Source organism: Gorilla gorilla, chromosome 1 (assembly GCF_029281585.2).
Source record: "Gorilla gorilla gorilla isolate KB3781 chromosome 1, NHGRI_mGorGor1-v2.1_pri, whole genome shotgun sequence".
Taxonomy (NCBI): domain Eukaryota; kingdom Metazoa; phylum Chordata; class Mammalia; order Primates; family Hominidae; genus Gorilla; species Gorilla gorilla.
This window is the reverse complement of record NC_073224.2, coordinates 5,766,398-5,791,229: the sequence shown is the minus strand read 5'-3', so window position 1 is coordinate 5,791,229 and position 24,832 is coordinate 5,766,398. Positions and strand designations below refer to the sequence as shown.

Here is a 24,832-nt window from a genome sequence, read left to right as displayed (position 1 = left end):
TCTGAGTCCCAAAACCTCAAAAGTGCAGCCTTCAGTCTGTGGCTGATGGCCTGAGAGCCCCTGGCAAACCACTGGTGTAGGCCCAAGAGTCCAAAAGCCGAAGAACTTGGAGTCCGATGTTTGAGGGCAGGAAGCATCCAGCATGGGAGAAAGATGGAGACTGGGAGACTCAGCCAGTCTGGTCCTTCCTCATTCTGCTGCCTGCTTTTATCCTAGCTGCGTTGGCAGTTGATTAGATGATGTCCACCCAGATGTAGGCTGGAAGGCTAGGCCAGTCTAGCCTTTTGACATTTTTCTGCCTGCTTTATATTCTAGCAGAGCTGACAGCTGATCAGATCGTGCCCACCCAGACTGAGGGTGGGTCTGCCTCTGCCAGTCCATGGACTCGAGTGTTAATCTCCTTTGGCAACACCCTCACAGACACATCCAGGAACAATGCTTTGCAATACTTTTCAATCCAATCATGTTGACACTCAATATTAACCCTCACATTCTCCCAGTCTCCTCACGCTGTGCCTTGGGTGCTCCTGGTTTTGAGGTGGACTTGAGTTATCTTCCCTCCTCATCTTTCCACTGTCCTGACACTTTATACACACACACGGTGGGGAGTGGGAGGAGCCCACTCAGCCGAGGATGCAGAGGTTGAGGGGCACACATCATACCAGTATCCCCCAGCCTGCATTTAAACCTTGCAGTTCCCTGCTCTTGCAAATACCCCTTGGGGATGGCTACCCTACCTGTGTCTCAGCTCTCTCTTCCTTCCCCAAACTCATGCGTTCATTCAACAAACATTTGTTGAACACCCTCCCTGTCTTAGGCCTACTGTAGGAAACCAGGAGATATTTGTGAGCAAAAAGACAAAGACATTTGCCCTCCTGGAGTGTAGTCTAGAGAGGGCTACAGACAACATAAATTAAAGTGGTAAATAAGCAAATCACAGGGAAAGTCAGAATGTGGTGACTGCTCTGGCAAAAAGACAAAGAGTAGGATAAGGCATCAACCATGCTAGGGGGTGAGCAGGTGCAGGCTTCCACTTTCAATGAGGAGGTTGTAGTAGGTTTCACGGAGAAGACAAAATCTGAGTTATTTTTATAAGCAGAGACTCTGGCCATCTCTTATTCTCTCCTCTCTTCACCACCTGCCTTCAGGCTGCTTATCACAGCATTTTCCTAAAAAAAAAGCAGCTTCCTCCCTAACAGAACCATATTGTTTCCCAGCACACATTCGTCAGTCACCTGGCAGGGCACAACAAGAGAAGTGGCACAGTAATATCCAGTGGGGTGTGTGGGGGTTTGCGGGTTTCAGGAATGTGGCCTCCCTGAGCCACCGATGGAGGATCCAAAGAGCTCATGAACACTGCCCCTGAGATAACAGCTCTGGTGTCAGGCTGAGTACTGGCATGAGAAAATCGGGCTGATCAATGTTGATTCCTCTCAGAAGGCACCAGATACTCAGGCAAATGGACCCAAAGCGACCACAGAGATCTGAGTCTGAATCCAGACTTTGTCCCTCACATCACATAAGTTACTTATTAACCGCACTTGTTGGGCCAGAGCTCTTTGTCTTTAAAATGGAATCATCAGGCCCTGAAGAAATGCCTCCTGATGATTTATTTACTCCTGGAATCATCATCCCATTCCTCTGTGTTTTTCCAAGGCCATCTATCTATCAATAATGTCCTGAGGACGTCTAACCATGTGGGAATTATTATTAATAGCACGTATGATTTTAACTGGGCCATTTATCAGTAAGGACACTGAAGACAATGGAAGCCCCCTGAACTAGGCTGCGCAGTCTACACGGCTGCTCACAGCAGTCCTGGGTTCATCCTTTTGAAGTGCCAGGCAGTGTGCCAAGGGTATCCCCAGCTGCCTAGACAGATAAGGAAACAGGCCCAAGGAGGCCTTCCCTACAGGCCTTCAGACACCTGGGCCAGCAATCTTTCCATTTCAACATGGCTCAGGTGGGACGCAGCCTCCACCCGCAGGACTGGAGACATTGACTTGACTCCCCTCCTCCCTCTCCCAGAGGTTCACCTCTCTGTCATCCATGTGGGGTCCAAGGACCTGAATCAGTCACAGGGAATTATGAAAAAGCACCTCTCTAAAGCAGACTCCTCCTGACTAGCAAAGAAGTCCAGAGACCCAGGAGAAGCTAAGTCTCAACAAGCAGCCCAACTTTTTAACTAAGAAGCCCTGGGCACACCTTAGGCACCCTAGTTCCATCATCTTCTTAGAAGGGGACAAGGTTGCCTGTCCCTACAACCTGCTGAGCTGAGGCAAACCTGGAGCTCAGCTGAGTCCCAGTGAGTCATCCAGTGGTAAATCTGGAACCACTTTAGGAAACGGCCTTTTCCCAAAGTTTCCCTTGATGACCAGCAAAGCTTGGAGGTGAGTTTCCAGGGGAGTCCACCCCATTTTGGAATAAGCATGTGGAGGTGTGTAGGGTCAGGTCAGGAAAGCTGGAGTGGGAATTATATCCAACAGGAGTCTAAGCCAAAGACTCAGCAAAAGGATAAAGAGCATCCACCCCTGACCCACCTTCTCTCTGTGTTTGCTTCTGGGAGCCTTTCATTGACTAGCTTATTCCTCCAGCTTGGAGATGTGAGAATAGGCTAAAAATAATGAATTATTGCCCCCAACATTCCTGCCCCCCAGTCACCTTGCAGAGGAAATGAGCATATCCTGGAAGATAAACTTCCCCAATAGTCCATGGCCTTATGTAAGATGATGATCCCCCTGAGTCTTGGGTTTCCCATCTTTCAACTGGCAAAAACGGCACTACTGCCTGAGTGGCTATTCTGAGGGTTAAAGGAGGTTGCACAAGCAGACAATGATGATGAAACTATCACTTCATAAAGGGCTCTAAAAACAATGGCTACTACTGCTATCATTGTTCTATGAGCTCATATCGGTGACTGCACAGCCCAGAGGGACATTCGCATCTGCACAGGGCAATGGTCTGAGGTGAGGTCCAGCCTCAGAACACGCTTCTACCACAATTAGATACTACTTCATGCCCACTAACACAAATAAAAGCAAAAAGAAAGAAAGAAAAAGAGACAGAGAAAGAAAGAAAGAAAGAGAAGGAAGAAAGGAAAATTGTGAGCATTAGGAAGGATATGGAAAAACTGGAACCTTCATACACTACTGGTAGGAATGTAAAATGGTGCAGCCACTGTGGAAAGAGTTTGGCAGTTCCTCTAAGAGAGTTACCCATGACACAGCAATTCCACACCTAGGTATATACCCAATATAATTGAATGAAAACAACTGTTTATACAAAAACTTGTACATGAATAATCATAGCAGTATTATTAGACTTAATTTACGAGTATATATATATATATGAAAGTTACGGGTGCACCTTTATACCCATAACTTTCTTCACATCTCTCTTCCCCACTTCTGGTTTCTTTTTGCCTTTTCAAGTAAATGATTTTAAAATGACTTCCAAATTACACAAAATTATTTTTTATAAAATGCAATTTACAGAATTATATATTAATTAGAATTTTTATTTCTAGTAATCTTAAATTTTAGTGAAAATGGGAAGCAAGAAATCTGAACTGTATGTCAGATGTTAGCATTTTATAGATAAAATTATTTCACAATTTCAGAACCATGTTTTCTCATATAATAATTATTTACATTGGAAATGACACAGACATTCAATAAGCATTTGTTATTTAATTTAAAATAATGTTAAGATTTTACATTACACAAAAAGTCCACTTATAGGTATTTATCTCATTTATATGTATTTAATTAATTTATTTTTTAACAATTTAGATTACTCTTGAAAACCAAGGTATTATATAAAGTTAGTCATTATTTAAAGTTATTTCCCTAATAACCACAGAGGTCAATATAAAATTTATTTAGACAGAAATGTATGCTGATGACTCTAAAGACATTTTTATTATTTTACTAATAATTTTTGAAGCCAGTTTTATTTGTCAAAGAGTCACATGAACTTGAAAACTGTTTAGACTTAATTTGTGAGTACTTGTCTACTTATATGCCAATTTGGTAGCAAGATAGGTGAAACGAAAAGCTGGTTCTATGAAAAGATAAATGAAATTGATAGACCACCAGTGAGACTAACCAAAAAAAGAAAACAGGGGATCTAAATAAGCTCAATTAGAACAAAACAGGAGATATCACAACCAACACCACAGAAATACAAAAGACCATTCAAGGCTGCTATGAACATCTTTACATGCATAAACTAGAAAACCTACAGGAGATAAATAAATTCCTGGAAATATACAACTCTCCTAGATTAAACCAGAAAGAAATAGAATATTTGAACAGACCAATAACAAGCAGAGAGATTGAAATGGTAAATTTTTTAAAAAGTTGCCAATAAAAAGACGTCCAGGACCAGACAAACTCACAGCTAAATGCTATCAGACATTAAAAGAAGAGGTAGGCACAGTGGCTCGCGCCTGTAATCTCAGCACTTTGGGAGGCTGAGGCGATCAGATCACTTGAGGCCAGGAGTTCAAGACCAGCCTGGCCAACATGGTGAAACCCTCTCTCTACTAAAAGTACAAAAATCAGCCAGGCATGATAGCACAGGCCTGTAATTCCAGCTACTAGGGAGGCTGAGGCAAGAGAATTGCTTGAACCCAGGGGGTGGAGGTTGCAGTGAGCCAAGATCACACCACTGCACTCCAGACTGGGTGACAGAGCAAGACGCCCTCTCAAATAAATAAATAAATAAATAAATAAATAAATAAATAAATAAATAAATAATTGGTACCAATCTTACTGACACTATTACAAAAAGTAGAAAAAGACGGAATCCTCCCTAAATCATTCCATGAATCCAGTATCACCCTAATACCAAAACCAGTAAAGGATGTAACCGAAAAAGAAAACTACAGACCAATATCCCTGATGAATATAAATGCACAAATCCTCAACAAAATACTAGCTAAGCAAATCCAACAGCAAATCAAAAAGATAATCCATCAGGATCAAGTGAGTTCCATACCAGGGATGCAGGGATGGTTTAACATATGTAAGTCGACTACCGAGCCAAGATGGCCGAATAGGAACAGCTCCCATCTACAGCTCCCAGCGTGAGTGACGCAGAAGACGGGTGATTTCTGCATTTCCATCTGAGGTACTGGGATCATCTCACTAGGGAGTGCCAGACAGTGGGCGCAGGACAGTGGGTGCAGCGCACCTTGTGCAAGCCGAAGCAGGGCGAGGCATTGCCTCACTCGGGAAGCACAAGGGATCAGGGAGTTCCCTTTCCTGGTCAAGGAAAGGGGTGACAGACGGCACCTGGAAAATCAGGCCACTCCCACCCGAATACTGCGCTTTTCTGATGGGCTTAGGAAACGGCGCACCAGGAGATTATATCCCGCACCTGGCTCAGAGGGTCCTATGCCCACAGAGTCTCACTGATTGCTAGCACAGCAGTCTGAGATCAAACTGCAAGGTGGCAGCAAGGCTGAGGGAGGGGTGCCCACCATTGCCCAGGCTTGCTTAGGTAAAAAAAGCAGCCGGAAGCTTGAACTGGGTGGAGCCCACCACAGCTCAAGGAGGCCTGCCTGACTCTGTAGGCTCCACCTCTGGGGGCAGGGCACAGACAAACAAAAAGACAGCAGTAACCTCTGCAGGCTTAAATGTCCCTGTCTGACAGCTTTGAGGAGAGCAGTGGTTCTCCCAGCACGCAGCTGGAGATCTGAGAACGGGCAGACTGCCTCCTCAAGTGGGTCCCTGACCCCAGACCCTCGAGCAGCCTAACTGGGAGGCACCCCCCAGTAGGGGCAGACTGACACCTCACATGGCCCTGTACTCCTCTGAGACAAAACTTCCAGAGGAACAATCAGACAGCAGCATTCGCGGATCACGAAAATCCACAGTTCTGCAGACACCGCTGCTGATACCCAGGCAAACAGGGTCTGGAGTGGACCTCTAGCAAACTCCAACAGACCTGCAGCTGAGGGTCCTGTCTGTTAGAAGGAAAACTAACAAACAGAAAGGACATCCACACCAAAAACCCATCTGTACATCACCATCATCAAAGACCAAAAGTAGATAAAACCACAAAGATGGGGAAAAAACAGAGCAGAAAAACTGGAAACTCTAAAAAGCAGAGCACTTCTCCTCCTCCAAAGGAATGCAGTTCCTCACCAGCAACGGAACAAAGCTGGACAGAGAATGAGTTTGACAAGTTGAGAGAAGAAGGCTTCAGACGATCAAAGTACTCCAAGCTACGGGAGGAAATTCAAACCAAAGGCAAAGAAGTTGAAAACTTTGAAAAAAATTTAGACAAATGTATAACTAGAATAACCAATACAGAGAAGTGCTTAAAGGAGCTGATGGAGCTGAAAGCCAAGGCTCGAGAACTACGTGAAGAATGCAGAAGCCTCAGGAGCCAATGCGATCAACTGGAAGAAAGGGTATCAGTGATGGAAGATGAAATGAATGAAACGAAGCGAGAAGGGAAGTTTAGAGAAAAAAGAATAAAAAGAAACAAAGCCTCCAAGAAATATGGGACTATGTGAAAAGACCAAATCTACATCCGATTAGTGTACCTGAAAGTGACGGGGAGAATGGAACCAAGTTGGAAAACACTCTGCAGGTTATTATCCAGGAGAACTTCCCCAATCTAGCAAGACAGGCCAACGTTCAGATTCAGGAAATGCAGAGAACGCCACAAAGATACTCCTCGAGAAGAGCAACTCCAAGACACATAATTGTCAGATTCACCAAAGTTGAAATGAAGGAAAAAATGTTAAGGGCAGCCAGAGAGAAAGGTCGGGTTACCCACAAAGAGAAGCCCATCAGACTAACAGCGGATCTCTTGGCAGAAACTCTACAAGCCAGAAGAGAGTGGGGGCCGATATTCAACATTCTTAAAGAAAAGAATTTTCAACCCAGAATTTCATATCCAGCCAAACTAAGCTTCATAAGTGAAGGAGAAATAAAATACTTTACAGACAAGCAAATGCTGAGAGATTTTGTCATGACCAGGCCTGCCCTAAAAGAGCTCCTAAAGGAAGCACTAAACAAGGAAAGGCACAACCGGTACCAGCCACTGCAAAATCATGCCAAAATGTAAAGACCATCGAGATTAGGAAGAAACTGCATCAACTAACAAGCAAAATAACCAGCTAACAGCATAATGACAGGATCAAATTCACACATAACAATATTAACTTTAAATGTAAATGGACTAAATGCTCCAATTAAAAGACACAGACTGGAAAATTGGATAAAGAGTCAAGACCCATCAGTGTGCTGTATTCAGGAAACCCATCTCATGTGCAGAGACACACATAGGCTCAAAATAAAAGGATGGAGGAAGATCTACCAAGCAAATGGAAAACAAAAAAAGGCAGGGGTTGCAATCCTAGTCTCTGATAAAACAGACTTTAAACCAACAAAGATCAAAAGAGACAAAGAAGGCCATTACATAATGGTAAAGGGATCAATTCAACAAGAAGAGCTAACTAACCTAAATATATATGCACCCAATACAGGAGCACCCAGATTCATAAAGCAAGTCCTGAGTGACCTACAAAGAGACTTAGACTCCCACACAATAATAATGGGAGACTTTAACACCCCACTGTCAACATTAGACAGATCAACGAGACAGAAAGTTAACAAGGATACCCAGGAATTGAACTCAGCTCTGCACCAAGCAGACCTAATAGACATCTACAGAACTCTCCACCCCAAATCAATAGAATGTACATTTTTTTCAGCACCACACCACACCTATTCCATAACTGACCACACAGTTGGAAGTAAAGCTCTCCTCAGCAAATGTAAAAGAACAGAAATTATAACAAACTGTCTCTCAGACCACAGTGCAATCAAACTAGAACTCAGGATTAAGAAACTCACTCAAAACTGCTCAACTACATGGAAACTGACCAACCTGCTCCTGAATGACTACTGGGTACATGACGAAATGAAGGCAGAAATAAAGATGTTCTTTGAAACCAATGAGAACAAAGACACAACATACCAGAATCTCTGGCACACATTCAAAGCAGTGTGTAGAGGGAAATTTATAGCACTAAATGCCCACAAGAGAAAGCAGGAAAGATCCAAAATTGACACCCTAACATCACAATTAAAAGAACTAGAAAAGCAAGAGCAAACACATTCAAAAGCTAGCAGAAGGCAAGAAATAACTAAAATCAGAGCACAACTGAAGGAAATAGAGACAAAAAAAAACCCTTCAAAAAATTAATGAATCCAGAAGCTGGTTTCTTAAAAGGATCAACAAAATGGATAGACCGCTAGCGAGACTAATAAAGAAAAAAAGAGAGAAGAATCAAATAGACGCAATAAAAAATGATAAAGGGGATATCACCACCTATCCCACAGAAATACAAACTACCGTCAGAGAATACTATAAACACCTCTATGCAAATATACTAGAAAATCTAGAAGAATTCGATAAATTCCTTGATACATACACTCTCCCAAGACTAAACCAGGAAGAAGTTGAATCTCTGAATAGACGAATAACAGGATCTGAAATTGTGGCAATAATCAATAGCTTACCAACCAAAAAGAGTCCAGGACCAGATGGATTCACAGCCGAATTCTACCAGAGGTACAAGGAGGAGCTGGTACTATTCCTTCTGAAACTATTCCAATCAACAGAAAAAGAGGGAATTCTTTCTAACTCATTTTATGAGGCCAGCATCATTCTGATACCAAAGCCGGGCAGAGACACAACCAAAAAAGAGAATTTTAGACCAATATCCTTGATGAACATTTATGCAAAAATCCTCAATAAAATACTGGCAAACCGAATCCAGCAGCACATCAAAAAGCTTATCCACCATGATCAAGTGGGCTTCATCCCTGGGATGCAAGGCTGGTTCAATATACACAAACCAATCAATGTAATCCAGCATATAAACAGAACCAAAGACAAAAACCACGATTATCTCAATAGATGCAGAAAAGGCCCTTGACAAAATTCACAACCTTCCTGTTAAAAATTCTCAATAAATTAGGTGTTGATGGGACGTATCTCAAAATAATAAGAGCTATCTATGACAAAGCCACAGCCAATATCACACTGAATAGGCAAAAACTGGAAGCATTCCCTTTGAAAACTGGCACAAGACAGGGATGCCCTCTCTCACCACTCCTATCCAACATAGTGTTGGAAGTTCTGGCCACGGCAATTAGGCAGGAGAAGGAAATAAAGGGTACTCAATTAGGAAAAGAGGAAGTCATTGTCCCTGTTTGCAGACGACATGATTGTGTATCTAGAAAACCCCATTGTCTCAGCCCAAAATCTCCTTCAGCTGATAAGCAACCTCAGCAAAGTCTCAGGATACAAAATCAATGTACTAAAATCACAAGCATTCTTATACACCAATAACAGACAAACAGAGAGCCAAATTATGAGTGAACTCCCATTCACAATTGCTTCAAAGAGAATAAAATACTTAGGAATCCAACATACGAGGGACGTGAAGGACCTCTTCAAGGAGAACTACAAACCACTGCTCAATGAAATAAAAGAAGACACAAACAAATGGAAGAACATTCCATGCTCGTGGGTAGGAAGAATCAATATCATGAAAATGGCCATACTGCCCAAGGTAATTTATAGATTCAATGCCATCCCCATCAAGCTACCAATGCCTTTCTTCACAGAATTGGAAAAAACTACTTTAAAGTTCATGTGGAACCAAAAAAGAGCCCACATCGCCAAGTCAATCCTAAGCCAAAAGAACAAAGCTGGAGGCATCACACTACCTGACTTCAAACTATACTACAAGGCTACAGTAACCAAAACAGCATGGTACTGGTACCAAAACAGAGACATAGATCAATGGAACAGAACAGAGCCCTCAGAAATAACGCCGCGTATCTACAACTATCTGATCTTTGACAAACCTGAGAAAAACAAGCAATGGGGAAAGGATTCCCTATTTAATAAATGGTGCTGGGAAAACTAGCTAGCCATATGTAGAAAGCTGAAACTGGATCCCTTCCTTACACCTTATACAAAAATTAATTCAAGATGGATTAAAGACTTAAATGTTAGACCTAAAACCATAAAAACCCTAGAAGAAAACCTAGGCATTACCATTCAGGACATAGGCATGGGCAAGGACTTCATGTCTAAAACACCAAAAGCAATGGCAACAAAAGCCAAAATGGACAAATGGGATCTAATTAAACTAAAGAGCTTCTGCACAGCAAGAGAAACTACCATCAGTATGAACAGGCAACCTACAAAATGGGAGAAAATTTTCACAACCTACTCATCTGACAAAGGGCTAATATCCAGAATCTACAATGAACTCTAACAAATTTACAAGAAAAAAACAAACAACCCCATCAAAAAGTGAGCAAAGGATATGAACAGACACTTCTCAAAAGAAGACATTTATGCAGCCAAAAGACATATGAAAAAATGCTCATCATCACTGGCCATCAGAGAAATGCAAATCAAAACCACAATGAGATACCATCTCACACCAGTTAGAATGGCGATCATTAAAAAGTTAGGAAACAACAGGTGCTGGAGAGGATGTGGAGAAATAGGAACACTTTTACACTGTTGGTGGGACTGTAAACTAGTTCAACCGTTGTGGAAGTCAGTGTGGCGATTCCTCAGGGATCTAGAACTAGAAATACCATTTGACCCAGCCATCCCATTACTGGGTATATACCCAAAGGACTATAAATCATGCTGCTATAAAGACACATGCAAACGTATGTTTATTGCGGCACTATTCACAATAGCAAAGACTTGGAACCAACCCGAATGTCCAACAATGATAGACTGGATTAAGAAAATGTGGCACATATACACCATGGAATACTATGCAGCCATAAAAAATGAAGAGTTCATGTCCTTTGTAGGGACATGGATGAAATTGGAAATAATCATTCTCAGTAAACTATCGCAAGGACAAAAAACCAAACACCACATGTTCTCACTCATAGATAGGAATTGAACAATGAGAACACATGGACACAGGAAGGGGAACATCACACTCTGGGGACTGTTGTGTGGTGGGGGGGGGAGGGATAGCATTAGGAGATATACCTAATGCTAAATGACGAGTTAATGGGTGCAGCACACCAGCATGGCACATGTATACATATGTAACTAACCTGCACATTGTGCACCTGTACCCTAAGACTTAAAGTATAATAATAATTTTTAAAAAAAAGAAAATGCAAACTAATCTACACTGACAAAAAAAGTAAGTCAATAAATGTGATACACCACATAAACAGAATTAAAAACAAAAATCACATAATCATATCAAGAGATGCAGAAAAAGCATTTGACAAAATCCAGCATCCCTTTATGATTAATACCCTCAGGAATATCTACATAGAAGGGGCATACCTTAAGGTTAGAAAAGCCATCTACGACAAACCCACAGACAACATTATACTGAATAGGGAAAAGTTGAAAGCATTCCCCATGAGAACTACAGCAAGAGAAGGATGCTCACTCTCACCACATCTATTCAACTTAGTACTAGAAATCCTAGCCAGAGGAATCAGACAAGAGAAATAAATAAAGGGCATCCAAATTGGTAAAGAAGAAGTAAACCTGTCACTGTTTGTGGATGGTATGATTGTATACCCAGAAAGCCATATAGACTCATGCAAAAAGCTCCTAGAACTGGTAAATGAATTCAGCAAAGTTTCAGGATACAAAATGTACACAAATCATTAGCTCTGCTATACACCAACAGTGACCAAGCTGAGAATCAAATCAAGAACTCAATCCCTTTCACAATAGCTGCAAAAAAATTAAATACTTAGGAATATACCTAACCAAGGACATGAAAGACCTCTACAAGGAAAACTACAAAACATTGCTGAAAGAAATCATAGATGACACAAACAAATGGAAACACATCCCATGCTCATGGATGGGTAGAATCAATGTTGTGAAAATGACCATACTGCCAAAAGCAATCCACAATTTCAATGCAATTCTCATCAAAACGCCACCATCATTCTTCACAGAACTAGAAAAAACAATCCTAAAATTCATATAGGACCAAAAAAGAGCCCACATAGCCAAAGCCAGACTAAGCAAAAAGAACAAATCTGGAGGCATCACTTTACCCAACTTCAAACTATACTGTAAGGACATAGTCACCAAAACAACATGGTACTGGTATAAAAAATAAGCATATAGGCCAATGGAACAGAATAAAGAACCAAGAAATAAAGCCAAATATTTACAACCAACTGATCTTTGACAAGGCAAACAAAAACATAAAGTGGGGAAAGGACACCTTATCCAACAAATAGTGCTGGGATAATTGACAAGCCACATATAGAAGAATGAGACTAGATCCTCATCTCTCATCTTATATAAAAATCAACTCAAGATGGATCAAGGACTTACATCTAAGACCTGAAACCATAAAGATTCTAGAAGATAACATCAGAAAAACCCTTCTAGACATTGGCTTAGGCAAAGACTTCATGACCAAGAACCCAAAAGCAAATGCAACAAAAACAAAGATAAATAGATGGGACTTAATTAAACTAAAAAGCTTCTGCACAGACAAAGAAATAATCAGCAGCGTTAACAGACAACCCACAGAGTGGGAGAAAATTTTCACAATCTATACATCCGACTAAGGACTAATATCCAGAATATGCAATGAACACAAACAAATCAGCAAGGAAAACACAAACAATCCCATCAAAAAGTGGGCTAAGGACACAAATAGACAATTCTCAACAGAAGATATACAAATGGCCAACAAACGTATCAAAAAATGCTCAACATCGCTAATGATCAGGGAAATGCAAATCAAAACCACAAGGCAATACCACTTTACTCCTGCAAGAATGGCCATAATCAAAAAATTAAAAACTAATAGATGTTGATGGAGATGTGCTGAACAGGGAAGACTTCTACACTGCTGGTGGGGATGTAAACTAGTACAACCACTATGGAAAACAGTGTGGAGATTCGTTAAAGAGCTAAAAGTACAACTACCACCTGATCCAGCAATCCCACTACTTTCCCAGAGGAAAAGAAGTTATTTATTATTATACAAAAAAGATTATTATTATTTGTTATGCAAAAAAGATACTTGCACACATATGTTTATAACAGCACAATTGACAATTTCAAAAATGTGTAACCAACCAAAATGCGCATCAACCAACAAGTGCATAAATAACCTGATAAATACATATATGATGGAATACTACTCAGCCTTAAAACAAATAAATTAATAGCATTTGCAGCGACCTGAATGAGATTAGAGACTATTATTCTAAGTGGAGTAACTCAGGTATGGAAAACCAAACATTGTATGTTCTCACTCATAAGTGGGGGCTAAGCTATGAGGATGCAAAGGCATGGGAATGACACAGTGGACTTTGGGGACTCATGGAAAGGGTGGAAAGGGGTGACGGATAAAAGACTACAAATTGGATGCAGTGTATACTGCTCGGGTGACAGGTGCCCCAAAATCTCACAAATCACCACTAAAGAATGTACTCATGTGGCTGGGTGTGGTGGCTCACGCCTGTAATCCCAGCACTTTGGGAGGCTGAAGAGGGCAGATCACCTGAGGTCAGGAGTTCAAGACCAGCCTTACCAACAAGGAGAAACCCCGTCTCTACTAAAAGTCCAAAAAAATTAGCCGGGCATGGTGGCCCATGCTTGTAATCCCAGCTACTCGGGAGGCTGAGGCAGGAGAATCGCTTGAACCCGGGAGGCAGAGGTTGTGGTGAGCCGAGATCGAGCCATTGCATTCCAGTCTGGACAACAAAAGTGAAACTCTGTCTCAAAAAAAAAAAAGAATGTACTCATGTAACCAAATACCACCTGTTCCCCAATAACCCATGGAAATCCAAATTTTATATATATATATATATACACATATAATAGGTAACAGTTGTTTCATCATGATTAAATTGGTATCAAATTAATAGGTATAAGTGAAAAAACTAATCATTTACTAGTCATAAAAAAAGCAATAATATCATGCATTATGTATTACCAAGAAAGTAACTCAGACAAGCAGCAGATGATGAGAAGAGTATCCTGAAAATTCTGGATATATCCTTATGTATATCCTTAAAAATCACTTACTTCCCTTTATGTAATTTTGATTTTAATTTAAATGTCACATATTTTCGGCTAACATTTAAATTAGTCTTTTGTTGTAAAACTTCAGTTGTTATAAATCATGAAACATTTTCAGAAACTTGCTTGGTGGTAGAAATAATTCTTTCCTTCTATTATATAATTATATCACATTAAATATTTATAAAATTATGTTTGAGAAATATATTCTGACCTTGAACATAATCAAATTCAAGATCAATAATATAATAGAATGAAGATTTATGGGGAAATGTTGCAATCAGTAAAATCTTTAAAGACCAGGTAATAGTAAAGAAGATACCCGTCTGAAATATTGCAGAGTGGTAGATATCACATTTTATCAAAGGACAGTAACGTTTGATCTTCTGTTTCCCACAGAACTCTGGATCCAGTTAACAGCAGGTAGGGAGAAGCAGCGGCAATATTTCGAATTTCCCTATTTGATCTGAGCAGGTAGAAAAAAATTGCATTCTACTTCAGGTAGTCTGTGAAATTAAGGTTCAGTTATTTTTCAAGATTGGGAGGACATCACAGTGTTGATTTTTTTTTTTTTTTTTTTGAGATGGAGTCTCGCTCTGTCACCCAGGCTGGAGTGCAGTGGCACGATCTCGGCTCACTGCAAGCTCCACCTCCCGGGTTCACGCCATTCTCCTGCCTCAGCCTCCCGAGTAGCTGGGACTACAGGCACCCGGCGCCATGCCTGGCCAATTTTTTGTATTTTTTTAGTAGAGACGGGGTTTCACCGTGTTAGCCAGGATGGTCTCGATCTCCTGACCTCTTGATCTGCCTGCCTCAGCCTCCCTAAGTGCTGGGATTACAGGTGTGAGCCACTGCACCTGGCCCGCAGTGTTGATTTTGTGTATAAAGTAGGATCTGTTCCAGTATACTCTAGTGAAATAATTAACACATAGAGAACAGTTAATTCTGACCTCATGAAAAAATTGCCCATATTTTGAGTAGGTTAGCTTGTCACCTTCTTTGCAAACCATGTGGTCATTTTCAATGTCTAATAAATCTTTAACCCTACAGCCTCTCTGTTTCCCACCTCATTGCAGATAGTATCCTCTACAATTAGGTAATTAGCTTTGTTGGCTGTCGGTATGTTATAAATACTCTCAGCAGATCGCTTTGGATGTACTTGGTAGATGTTTTCATTTCTCTTGAGAAGATCATCATTGCAAAGAGGCAAACTTGTCACCAGCCATCCAGTGCATAACTTAATCGCACCCATTAACTGTGGACTCCCTGCAAACACAGTTGCAGCTGGAACTGGCCTTTTTATCCATGTCATAAGTTCCACTGTACCTGGGTCATAGAATTCCTGTCGCTCCGTTAATTGTGCCATTAATCTTGGAAAAAAGCTCTTTCCATAAACTGAGACCTACTATAGTAGGCACAGCCATGCTCAGGGAGAGCCAACAACATTGGGTATACAGTTCTTAATCAGCACCACTTGAAAAGTGTCGTTCAAAGTTCAGAAGAACGTACGCCAAATCCTGCTAATGTGCACACATAAGAAATCCAGATGTACTTCAAGCCTTCTATAACCATCACAAGATAACCCAATAAAATAGTGTGAATTATGAAATAATTTCTCCAATATTGTCACCAATTCATTCATCTTCAAGAGTAACAGCTTCTTTCAGGGATTTACCATTAATCCTCCTAAAAATAACTTGCAACATAGGAACAAAAATAAATAATTAACACTAAAATATAAAAGGGTAATAAAGAAGACTGTGTCAATCACACACACACACAAAATCTTGAGATGGCCCCTGCAGAGATTCTTGAGAGAGGAGCCAATTCATTGTAAAATTCTTAGCCATATTTGGTCCAAACTTAACTTCAAGGAATTTCAGCATGAGCCCGTTTTCTCTGTGTAGGACAAACATCTTCATTATAACATACAATGTCACCGTTAGAGTACATACCAAGTAAAAATTAATCACTTTCATTATTTTAGCTACAAAGTTTCCTTTCTTTAGATTCAGCCAAAGGCACTTAGCAAGCATTGAGACTGCTACCAAACTTAATAAACAAGATACCAATAAAGCTTGATTCTCTAGCTGCAGTAAATATCCCAGGAAGAGAGAAAATACATAGATTTTGTAAACTTCATAAACCTCATCACTTTGCTCCAGTGAAAAGATATCTAGCTGGAACAGAGATATGGCTTGAAGAAACGGGAGAGTGGCTGTACTCCCCATCATCATAAATGTGTAAATCGAAACACTCATCAGCAAGTAGCAAAACCTCTCTCCATAAGTATTTAAGTTGCTTTCTCATAGCCTGTAAGTCCAGTAACTTGGCATGCAAAATATGGTAGTGCCCAGTTTTTTCTTAAAGGAATGGAGTATTCAATTCTTGTATTATATCTACCCTGTTAATAATGACCCACACAACGGTAAGCATTCCTGCTAGCCACGTTCCATTCATAAGCCAACTTGTAACAAACAAAGCAATAACATATATTCCTTACACTCCAAAAACAATGCCAATATAGAAATACTCCGCCTCAATAATCTCATTGCTACCAGTGGCTTGATATAAAATGCTGGCAATAGGTTCTGGATATAGAAACATTTGCTACACTGCATTTATGCTATTCAGAGATACAGTTTTGTTATTGTGTGTCAGTTCATAAACACCTCTTTCAAATGAAGGCGCCTTTAACACTTCTTTGTGAGTAATAAATGCCACTGTCACCCTGAAATGTGATTTCCCGGTCAAGCTCCTGCCTGTTGGAAAACCAGAATTTGTGTTTGTGGTATACAGATAAGTAGAGATCATACATCATACCACTAGTAACTGCTGCAAGACAGCCAGTGAAAATCTTTGCAAAGCCTTGAAATCATACATGTCTTGGAATTCCTTCAGAAACTGGAATGTCACTGATTTTCTCTTCTTTGGCAGCTTCCTTATTTTCTGAAGATTTTGGCATTTTTCTTTAACACAGCTCTACAACTCGTCCTTATTCATCTGCCTTCATCCCTTCAGGGCACGGGGCACCCCTCCAACTCCCTCGCGGCCTGGAGTTATCCTGCCTCCACCTGGCGGAACTCCCCCACCCTGGCCCACTCGAAGCCATCACGCCCCCACTATCTGACCTGCCCAATTCAAGGTATATTTTTGATGGAAAATGTTATAATTTTTTTTTGAGATAGAGTTTCACTCTGTCACCCAGGCTGGAGGGCAGTAGTGTGATCTCAGCTCATTGCAACCTCTGCCTCCAGGGTTCAAGCGATTCTCCTGCCTCAGCCTACTGAGTAGCCAGGACTACAGGTGTGTGCCACCATGCCTGAGTAATTTTTGTATTTTTAATAGAGATGGGGTTTCACCATGTTTGCCAGCCTGTCTTGAACTCCTGACTTCAGGTGATCCGCCCACCTCACCCTCCCAAAGTGCTGGGCTTACAGGTGTCAGCCATCGCACCCGGCCAAAAATAACTTTATATGGAAAGAAAATCTTGTATGGTAATTTCTTGCCCTAAAGTAAAATAGCTGATTGTTTAGGAAAGAGAAACGTAAGACAAGTCAGAAAGTCTAAGCATGCGGCAGCCTATGTAAGTTGTAATAAGGTTCATGAAGGAGAATTTACAAGAGGGATTTTGTATGTGATTAAGTTGACTATAATTAAAAGGGAATTATTTATAATAATCTCTCTAGCATTAGTCCCCTATGTTAAAACAAGGTTTTCTTAAGTACTCATTTGCTCTTAATGAATTACAAGAATGTTTCTTTTTAACTTTATAATCTTTTTTTAATTCCTCAGACTCATATCTCAGAACTTCAGCTTTTGCTGTGTCTCCCTGCTTTCAGCTTGTTCTCCCCTTGAGAAGGGTTAAAATGAAGGCCTAAAGCTCTCCTTTACCTTTTCATCAGCTCCCATAACTTTTTTCCTCCAGTTATAACTATCGTTGAGGCCTAATGCTAAAATGTTTTATCTTAAAGGTCCAGAGAAGCAATATTTTCCTCCAGTTTAACTTGATTCTGTGCTCTGGGCTTTTCTTGATATGTCTAAATTTTGCAATGTGATCAGGACACTTGTCATACAGTTACTAAGAATTATGTATTTCCTTGCTATACTCGTAGCCTTGAACACATTCTTCCTGATTAAATTGAAGCACTTTCATCAGGTTTAACTTCCAGGTTATCTAATGGGTTTCCCATAAGGAGAACAACATGTTATGTTTTGTCGAAATAATTCCTATGCTGTTTTTTGGTTTGTTTGTTTGTTTTTGAGACAGGGTCTCACTCTGTCTACCAGGCTGAAGTGCAGTGGCACAATCTCGGCTCACTGCAGCCTCGACCTCCCAGGCTCAAGCAATCTTCCTACCTCAGCTTCCTGAGTAGCTGTGACTACAGGAGTGTGCCACTATACCTGGCTACTTTGTGTATTTGTTGTAGAGACGGGGTTTCACTATGTTGGCTAAGCAAGTGTTGTCTTTATTGGGTTGTCAACTGCCTAGAAAAACAGATCTAAAATGGTTAAGGTTTTTACATCCATTGTAACCTTCTATATTGCCTTTAATGTCTTCTGATGATCACTTTGGTTAAATGAGTGTTATTTTATGATGACCTGTGATTCTGTTTTAATCAAATCCTTTGAGTATTTTAACATCTTTGACAGATGTCTTTAAAACTGAATCTAGAATTGTGTCTGACCTTTTGCCCAAAGCTATAAAAATTAATCACCATAAGATTACAAAATCTTTTCGCAGCTTCCAGTCAGGTCACAGTCTCCAGCATCACTATCTCCAACCACTTGAAAAGGTCCTTATCAGGTGCTATTAACCAATATTTGTGCTGTTAAATTATACAGCTTTGACTCATAGGTGCACATATCTTATGCAAAGAAGACATTGGCTCCTGCCAGTATCTGACGCCCCAACGCAAGTTAATCAGAGCCTTGTCTCTGGACCTAATCAAAGGTGGCAACCAAAGTAAACTGCTTTTATGAGACACAGGGGCAGGCCAGCATTCAAAACCATTAGGATTCCTTTAATAATGCTGCCTTTATCTAAAATAGTATAATTTGTTCTATGTCTTGATACTAAATAATTTAAATGTTTAATTACCCATAAGCTTCCTTTTCTGCCATTCTCAGAACTAGGCAGGGCTTATGACATTTTGATTTAAAACTTTGCTAATTCTTTATGTTTTGTTTCACCTCTAAAAATCTAAATCTATTCAATCCCTCCAGGCCCAGGGACTGTTACAGAAGAGATGTGGCACAGTTTGGCTCTGTGTCTTCACCCCAATCTCATCTCAAATTGTAATCCCCACAAGTCAGAGGAGGGGGCGGATGGGAGATGGCTGAATCATGGTGCAGATTTTCCCCTTGCTGTTCTCACCATAGTGAGTTCTCGTGATTATTTGTTTGTTCTAAAGTGTGTGGCACCTCCTTCTCTCTCTCTCTTTCTCTCTCTCTCCTGCCACCATGTAAGATGTGTCTTGCTTCTCCTTCACTTTCCACTATGATTGTAAGTTTCCTGAGGCCTCCCCACCCATGTGGAACTGTGAGACAATTAAACTCTTTTCTTTATAAACTACCCAGTCTCAGGTAGTTCATTATGGCAGTGTGAAAATGGACTGATTGAGAAAATTGGTACCAGGAGAGTGGGGCACTGCTATAAAGATAACTGAAAATGTGGAAGTGACTTTGGAACTGGGTAATGGGCAGAAGTTAGAACAGTTTGGAAGGCACAGAAGAAGACAGGAAGATGTGGGAAAGTTTGAAACTTCCTAGAAACTTGTTGAATGGTTGTGACCAAAATGCTGAAAGTGATATGGACAATGAAGACCAGGCTGAGGAGGTCTCACATGGAGATAAGCAACTTATTGGGAACCGGATTAAAGGTCACTCTTGCTTTGCTTCAGCAAAGAGACCCATGGCATTTTGCCCCTGCCCTAGAGATCTGTGGAACTTTGAATCTGAGAGAGATGATTTAGGGTATCTGGCAGAAGAAATTTCTAAGAGGTAAAACATTCAAGACATGACCTGGATGTTCCTAATAGCATATAGTCATATGTGCTCACAAAGAAATGATCTGAAATTGGAACTTATGTTTAAAAGGAAGCAGAGCATAAAGGTTTGGAAAATTTGCAGCCTGGTCATGTGGTAGAAAAGAAACACCCATTTTCCAGGGAGGAATTCAAGCCCAAGCCAGCTGCAGAAATTTGCATAAGTAATAAGGAGCCAAATGTTAATAGCCAAGAAAATGAGGAAAATGTCTCCAAGGCATTTCGGAGATCTTCATGGCAGCCCCTCCCATCATAGGCCCAAGGCCTAGGAGGGAAAAAAGATTTCGTGGGCCAGGCCTAGGACCCAGCTGTTCTGTGTAGCCTCAGGACTTGACAGCCTGCATCCCAGCCACTCCAGCTCCATCCATGGCTAAAAGGGGCAAAAATACAGCTTGGGCTGTGGCTTCAGAGGGTGTAAGCCCAAGCCTTGGTGGCTTCCATGGAGTGTTGGGCCTGTGGGTGCACAGAAGGTAAGAGTTGAGATTTGGGGATCTTCACCTACATTTCACAGGATGTATGGAAACGCCTAGATGTCCAGAGAGAAGTCTGCTGCAGGGGTAAAACCCTCATGGAGAACCTCTGCTAGGGCAGTGCAAAGGGAAAATGTGGGGTTGGAGCCTTCTCACAGAGTCCCCACTAGGGCATGCCTACTGGAGCTGTGGGAAGGGGTGCACCATCCTGCAGAACCCATGGTCGATCCACTGACAGCTTGCACCATGAACCTGGAAAAGCCACAGGCACTCAACACCAGCACATGAAAGCAGCCATGGGGGCTGTACCCTGTGGAGCCACAGAGGCAGATATGCCCAATGCCTTGGGAGCCCACCCCTTGCTTCAGTGGGCCCTGGATGTGAGATGTGAAGTCAAAGGAGATCATTTTGGAGCTTTAAGATATAATGACTACTAACAACCCTAAAACCCTAACCCTAACAACCCTAAAACCCTAACCCTAACAACCCTAAAACCCTAACCCTAACAACCCTAAAACCCTAACCCTAACAACCCTAAAACCCTAACCCTAACCCTAGTGAGCCAAGACCACACATTGCACTCCAGCCTGGGTGACAGAGCATGACTCTGTCTCAAAAAAAAAAAAAGAAAGAAAGAAAGACAGAGAAAAGAAAGCCAACAAGACACCATTAGGCAAACCATTGTCAGGTTATGGGAGTTTGGGAAGGAAAGTAGAGAAAGGAGAAGAAAGCTTATTTAAAGAATGGCTGAAAACTGCCTAAATCATGGGAAAGATTTAGATATCTAAATCCATGAAGCTTAAAGATTCCTAAAGAGGTTCAAACCAAACAGATACTCACCAAGTCACAATATAATCAAATAGTCAAAAGTTAAAGAAACTTTGCAGGTCAGGACAGAATCGAATAATACATTCAAAGTGCTGAAAGAAAAAAACTGCCAGCAACTAATACTATGTCTGACAAAGCTGTCCTTCAGAAAGAAAAAAGAAATAACGGGCTTCCTCGACAAACAAAGCTGAGGGCATTCAGGACCACTAGGTCTACCTTAAAAAAATGCTTCACGGAGTTTTTCAAGTAAAAATGAATGAAGTTGGGAGCAGTGGCTCATGCCTGTAATCCCATTTTGGGAGGCTGAGGTGGGTGGATCACCTGAGGTCGGGAGGTCAAGACCAGCCTGGCCAACATGGCAAAACCCCACCTCCAGTAAAAATACAAAAAATTAGCCAGGTATGAAGGCCACTGAGATCGTGCCACTGCACTCCAGCCTGGGTGACAAGAGTCAAACTACATTTCAAAAACAAAAAAACAAACAAAAAAAAAACAAAACTTGAGGCCTGGCCTTCTGCTCCTCTCCAACCCCCACTTCTCTGGGCCCAAGCCACCTGGGCTGAGGAGGGGGCGAGGTGTGAGCCCCTACCAGGAACCCCCTGCCCGGACCAAGTACTCAGCCCCCAGGCCTGCGTTCAGTGAGGCCTCCCGTGGCGTCAGCATGTTCGTGTGGAGGAATGTGGAAGGTCACTCTGTGGCCATGTTCCCCTGGTACTCCATCCCCTTCCTCACCCCTCCCTGCAGCCACACGAGGCCCAGCAACCTGCCAGTCACTCAGTGGCCTCCAACCAGAGAAAACAACCTGCCAAGTTGGCAGCTGTTGCTCATGAGCATCCACCAGGTGGGACAGGGAGTGTTGACCCTGGGCAGCCCCCTGGAGCCACCTGCCCTGAAAGCCCAGGGCCCACAACCCCACACACTTTGGGGGTGGTGGAACCTGGTAAAAGCTCACCTCCCACCATGGAGGAGGAGCCCTGGGCCCCTCAGGGGAGTCCCTGCTGGACAGTGAGACAGAGAATGACCATGATGATGCTTTCCTCTCCATCATGTCTCCTGACACCCAGTTGCCTCTACCACTCAGATGATGTCAGGCCCAGTCCCTCAGTGCCCTGCGCAACGAACAGGACTCATCTTCTGAGAAGGATGGACGCAGCCCCAACAAATGGGACAAGGACCACATCTGGTGGCCCATGAGTGGCGGTCATGATCTTCAGCAAGCGGCACCAGGCCCTGGCAGGGCGCACCAGGGTCACTCCAACCAGGATATCCGGACCATCAGCCAGATGCTGAGCGAGCGGTGGTACACCCTGGCACCCAATGAGATGGAGAAATACCACGACCTGGCCTTCCAGGTGAAGGTGGCCCACTTGCAACAAGGACCGAAAGAAGTCCAGCTCAGAGGCCAAGCCCACAAGCCAGGGGCTAGCAGGAGTGTAACAAGGGCTCGTGGGAGCGGAGCATATCAGAGACGGGCACTGCCACTGCCCCTGGGGTGTCCTCTGAACTCCTGTCAGTTGCAGCCTAAACACTCCAGAGCTCGGATACCAAGGAGCAGCTTCTGTGGGGCAGAACGGCTGCACACAGTCAGGGAACCTGGCTCAGCCTGGCCCAAGCCTTCTCCCACAGGGGGGTACACAGCCTGGATGGCAGGGAAATAGACCGTCAGGCACTACAGGAACTGACACAGGTGGTGTCTGGCACTGCATCATACTCTGGCCCAAAGCCTTCTACTCAGTATGGAGCTCCAGGCCACTTTGCAGCCCCTGGTGAGGGAGGTGACCAGTGGGCAGCCCTGCTGCTGCCCACTTGAGCTGCTCATTCCCAGCACATGGCCAGTGAGGACATAGCGAGTGATGAGGAGCACACGGTTATCCATGAGGAGGAGGGGGTGATGATGTCATTGCTGATGATGGCTTTAGCACCGACACTCATCTCAAGTTCAAGGAGTGGGTGACCGACTGAGAGTGGGGACAACTCTGGGGAGGAGCCAGAGGGCAACAAGGGCTTTGGTGGGAAGGTATTTGCACCTGTCATTCCTTCCTCCTTTACTCCTGCTGCCCCTTGCTGGATCCTGAGCCCCCAGGGTCCCCCGATCCACCTGCAGCTTTTGGCAAAGTCTATGGTCCCACCCTGTCCTCCTCCTACACATACTCAGATGCTTCCTCCTCAACCTTGGCACCCACCTCCTTCTTACTGGGCCCAGGAGCCTTCAAAGCCCAGGAGTATGGTCAAGGCAGCAGAGCGGGCCCCCTATGCCCCCTACCCCTGGGGATGGGGACCCATGGATGCCTTCCAAGGCGACCTGTTTCCTCCCAATGGATCCTGCCACCTTCTGGGGCAAGAGACCTGAAAGTGTGGGCGACCTGGAGCTACCAGGCTCCTCAGTCATCAGGGTCCCTCCCAACACTAAGGCTTTCCTAGGCAGGAGCTGGGCTGAGCCACCCGGGGGGCAGAGCCTGAAGAGAAACTGACTGGGCTTTCGGGGTCGGGGCAGAGGGAACACCACGGACATGGATCCCACACTGGAGGACCCCACCACGCCCAAATGCAAGATGAGAAGATGCTCCAGCTGCAGCCCAAAGCCCAACACCCCCAAGTGTACCATGTGTGATGGGGACAGCTTCCCCTTTGTCTGTACAGGTGGAGAAGCCGAGGACAGGCTCAGGGAACCGGAGACCGAGAAGACGCTGTCCTCTTCACTGCACGCGCCCTGGACCAGTGCTGGCCCTGATCATGCAGCTCTTCCAGGCCCACTGCTTCTTCCCGTCCACTAGGCCACAGCCGCCCTCCAGGCCCACTATGCACACATCTTCCCCTCCAAGGTTTGTTCTGCCCCTGCCCTGACTCCCAGCCCTGTGGGGGTCCTGACCGCACCTCACCTGGCTCAGACTCGATGCTGCCCTGGCTGCCCCACCACTGCCTCTGCCCAAGAGTCACGTGAGGCTGAGAGTAGGGGCAGGGTCAGCAGTGGTGCCAGTTGGGGGGCGGTCCAGTGGGAGGAGCCTCAGCCTCGCGGGCTGCTCCGTGGCACGAATGACTGCATGATCTTCTGGGCACCTCACGGATCTTCAACTGCAGGTGAAACAGATGCTGGTGGTGGGTGCAGGGCCGCTGGGAGCTGCTGCATGGGTCCCAGAGGCTGGACTGGGGCAGGTGCCAACTGAAGCTGCTGGGGCAGCATGGGCAGGAGGTTCTGCACACAAACCTTGGAGAAGAAGATGTGTGCATAGCGGGTCCACTGCTGCTGCCCCTGCCCTGACTCCCAGCCCTGCCTGACCCCACCTCACCCTGCTCAGGCTCTGGTGCAACCCTGGCTGCCCTGCCACTGCCTCTGCCCCAGAGTTGGGGCCTTGACAGCCTGGCTGGAAGGGGACACCCCAGCCCTGCCTCAAC

At 43.4% G+C, this 24,832-nt stretch overlaps 2 pseudogenes; one reads left to right on the top strand and one right to left on the bottom strand.

Moving 5' to 3' along the window:
* Positions 1–1,949: 1,949 nt before the first annotated feature.
* LOC101145630 (probable C-mannosyltransferase DPY19L4) lies at positions 1,950–16,966 on the bottom strand (annotated as a pseudogene).
* A 3,941-nt stretch (positions 16,967–20,907) lies between these two features.
* Positions 20,908–24,011, top strand: LOC129523805 (protein capicua homolog; annotated as a pseudogene).
* Positions 24,012–24,832: the final 821 nt, after the last annotated feature.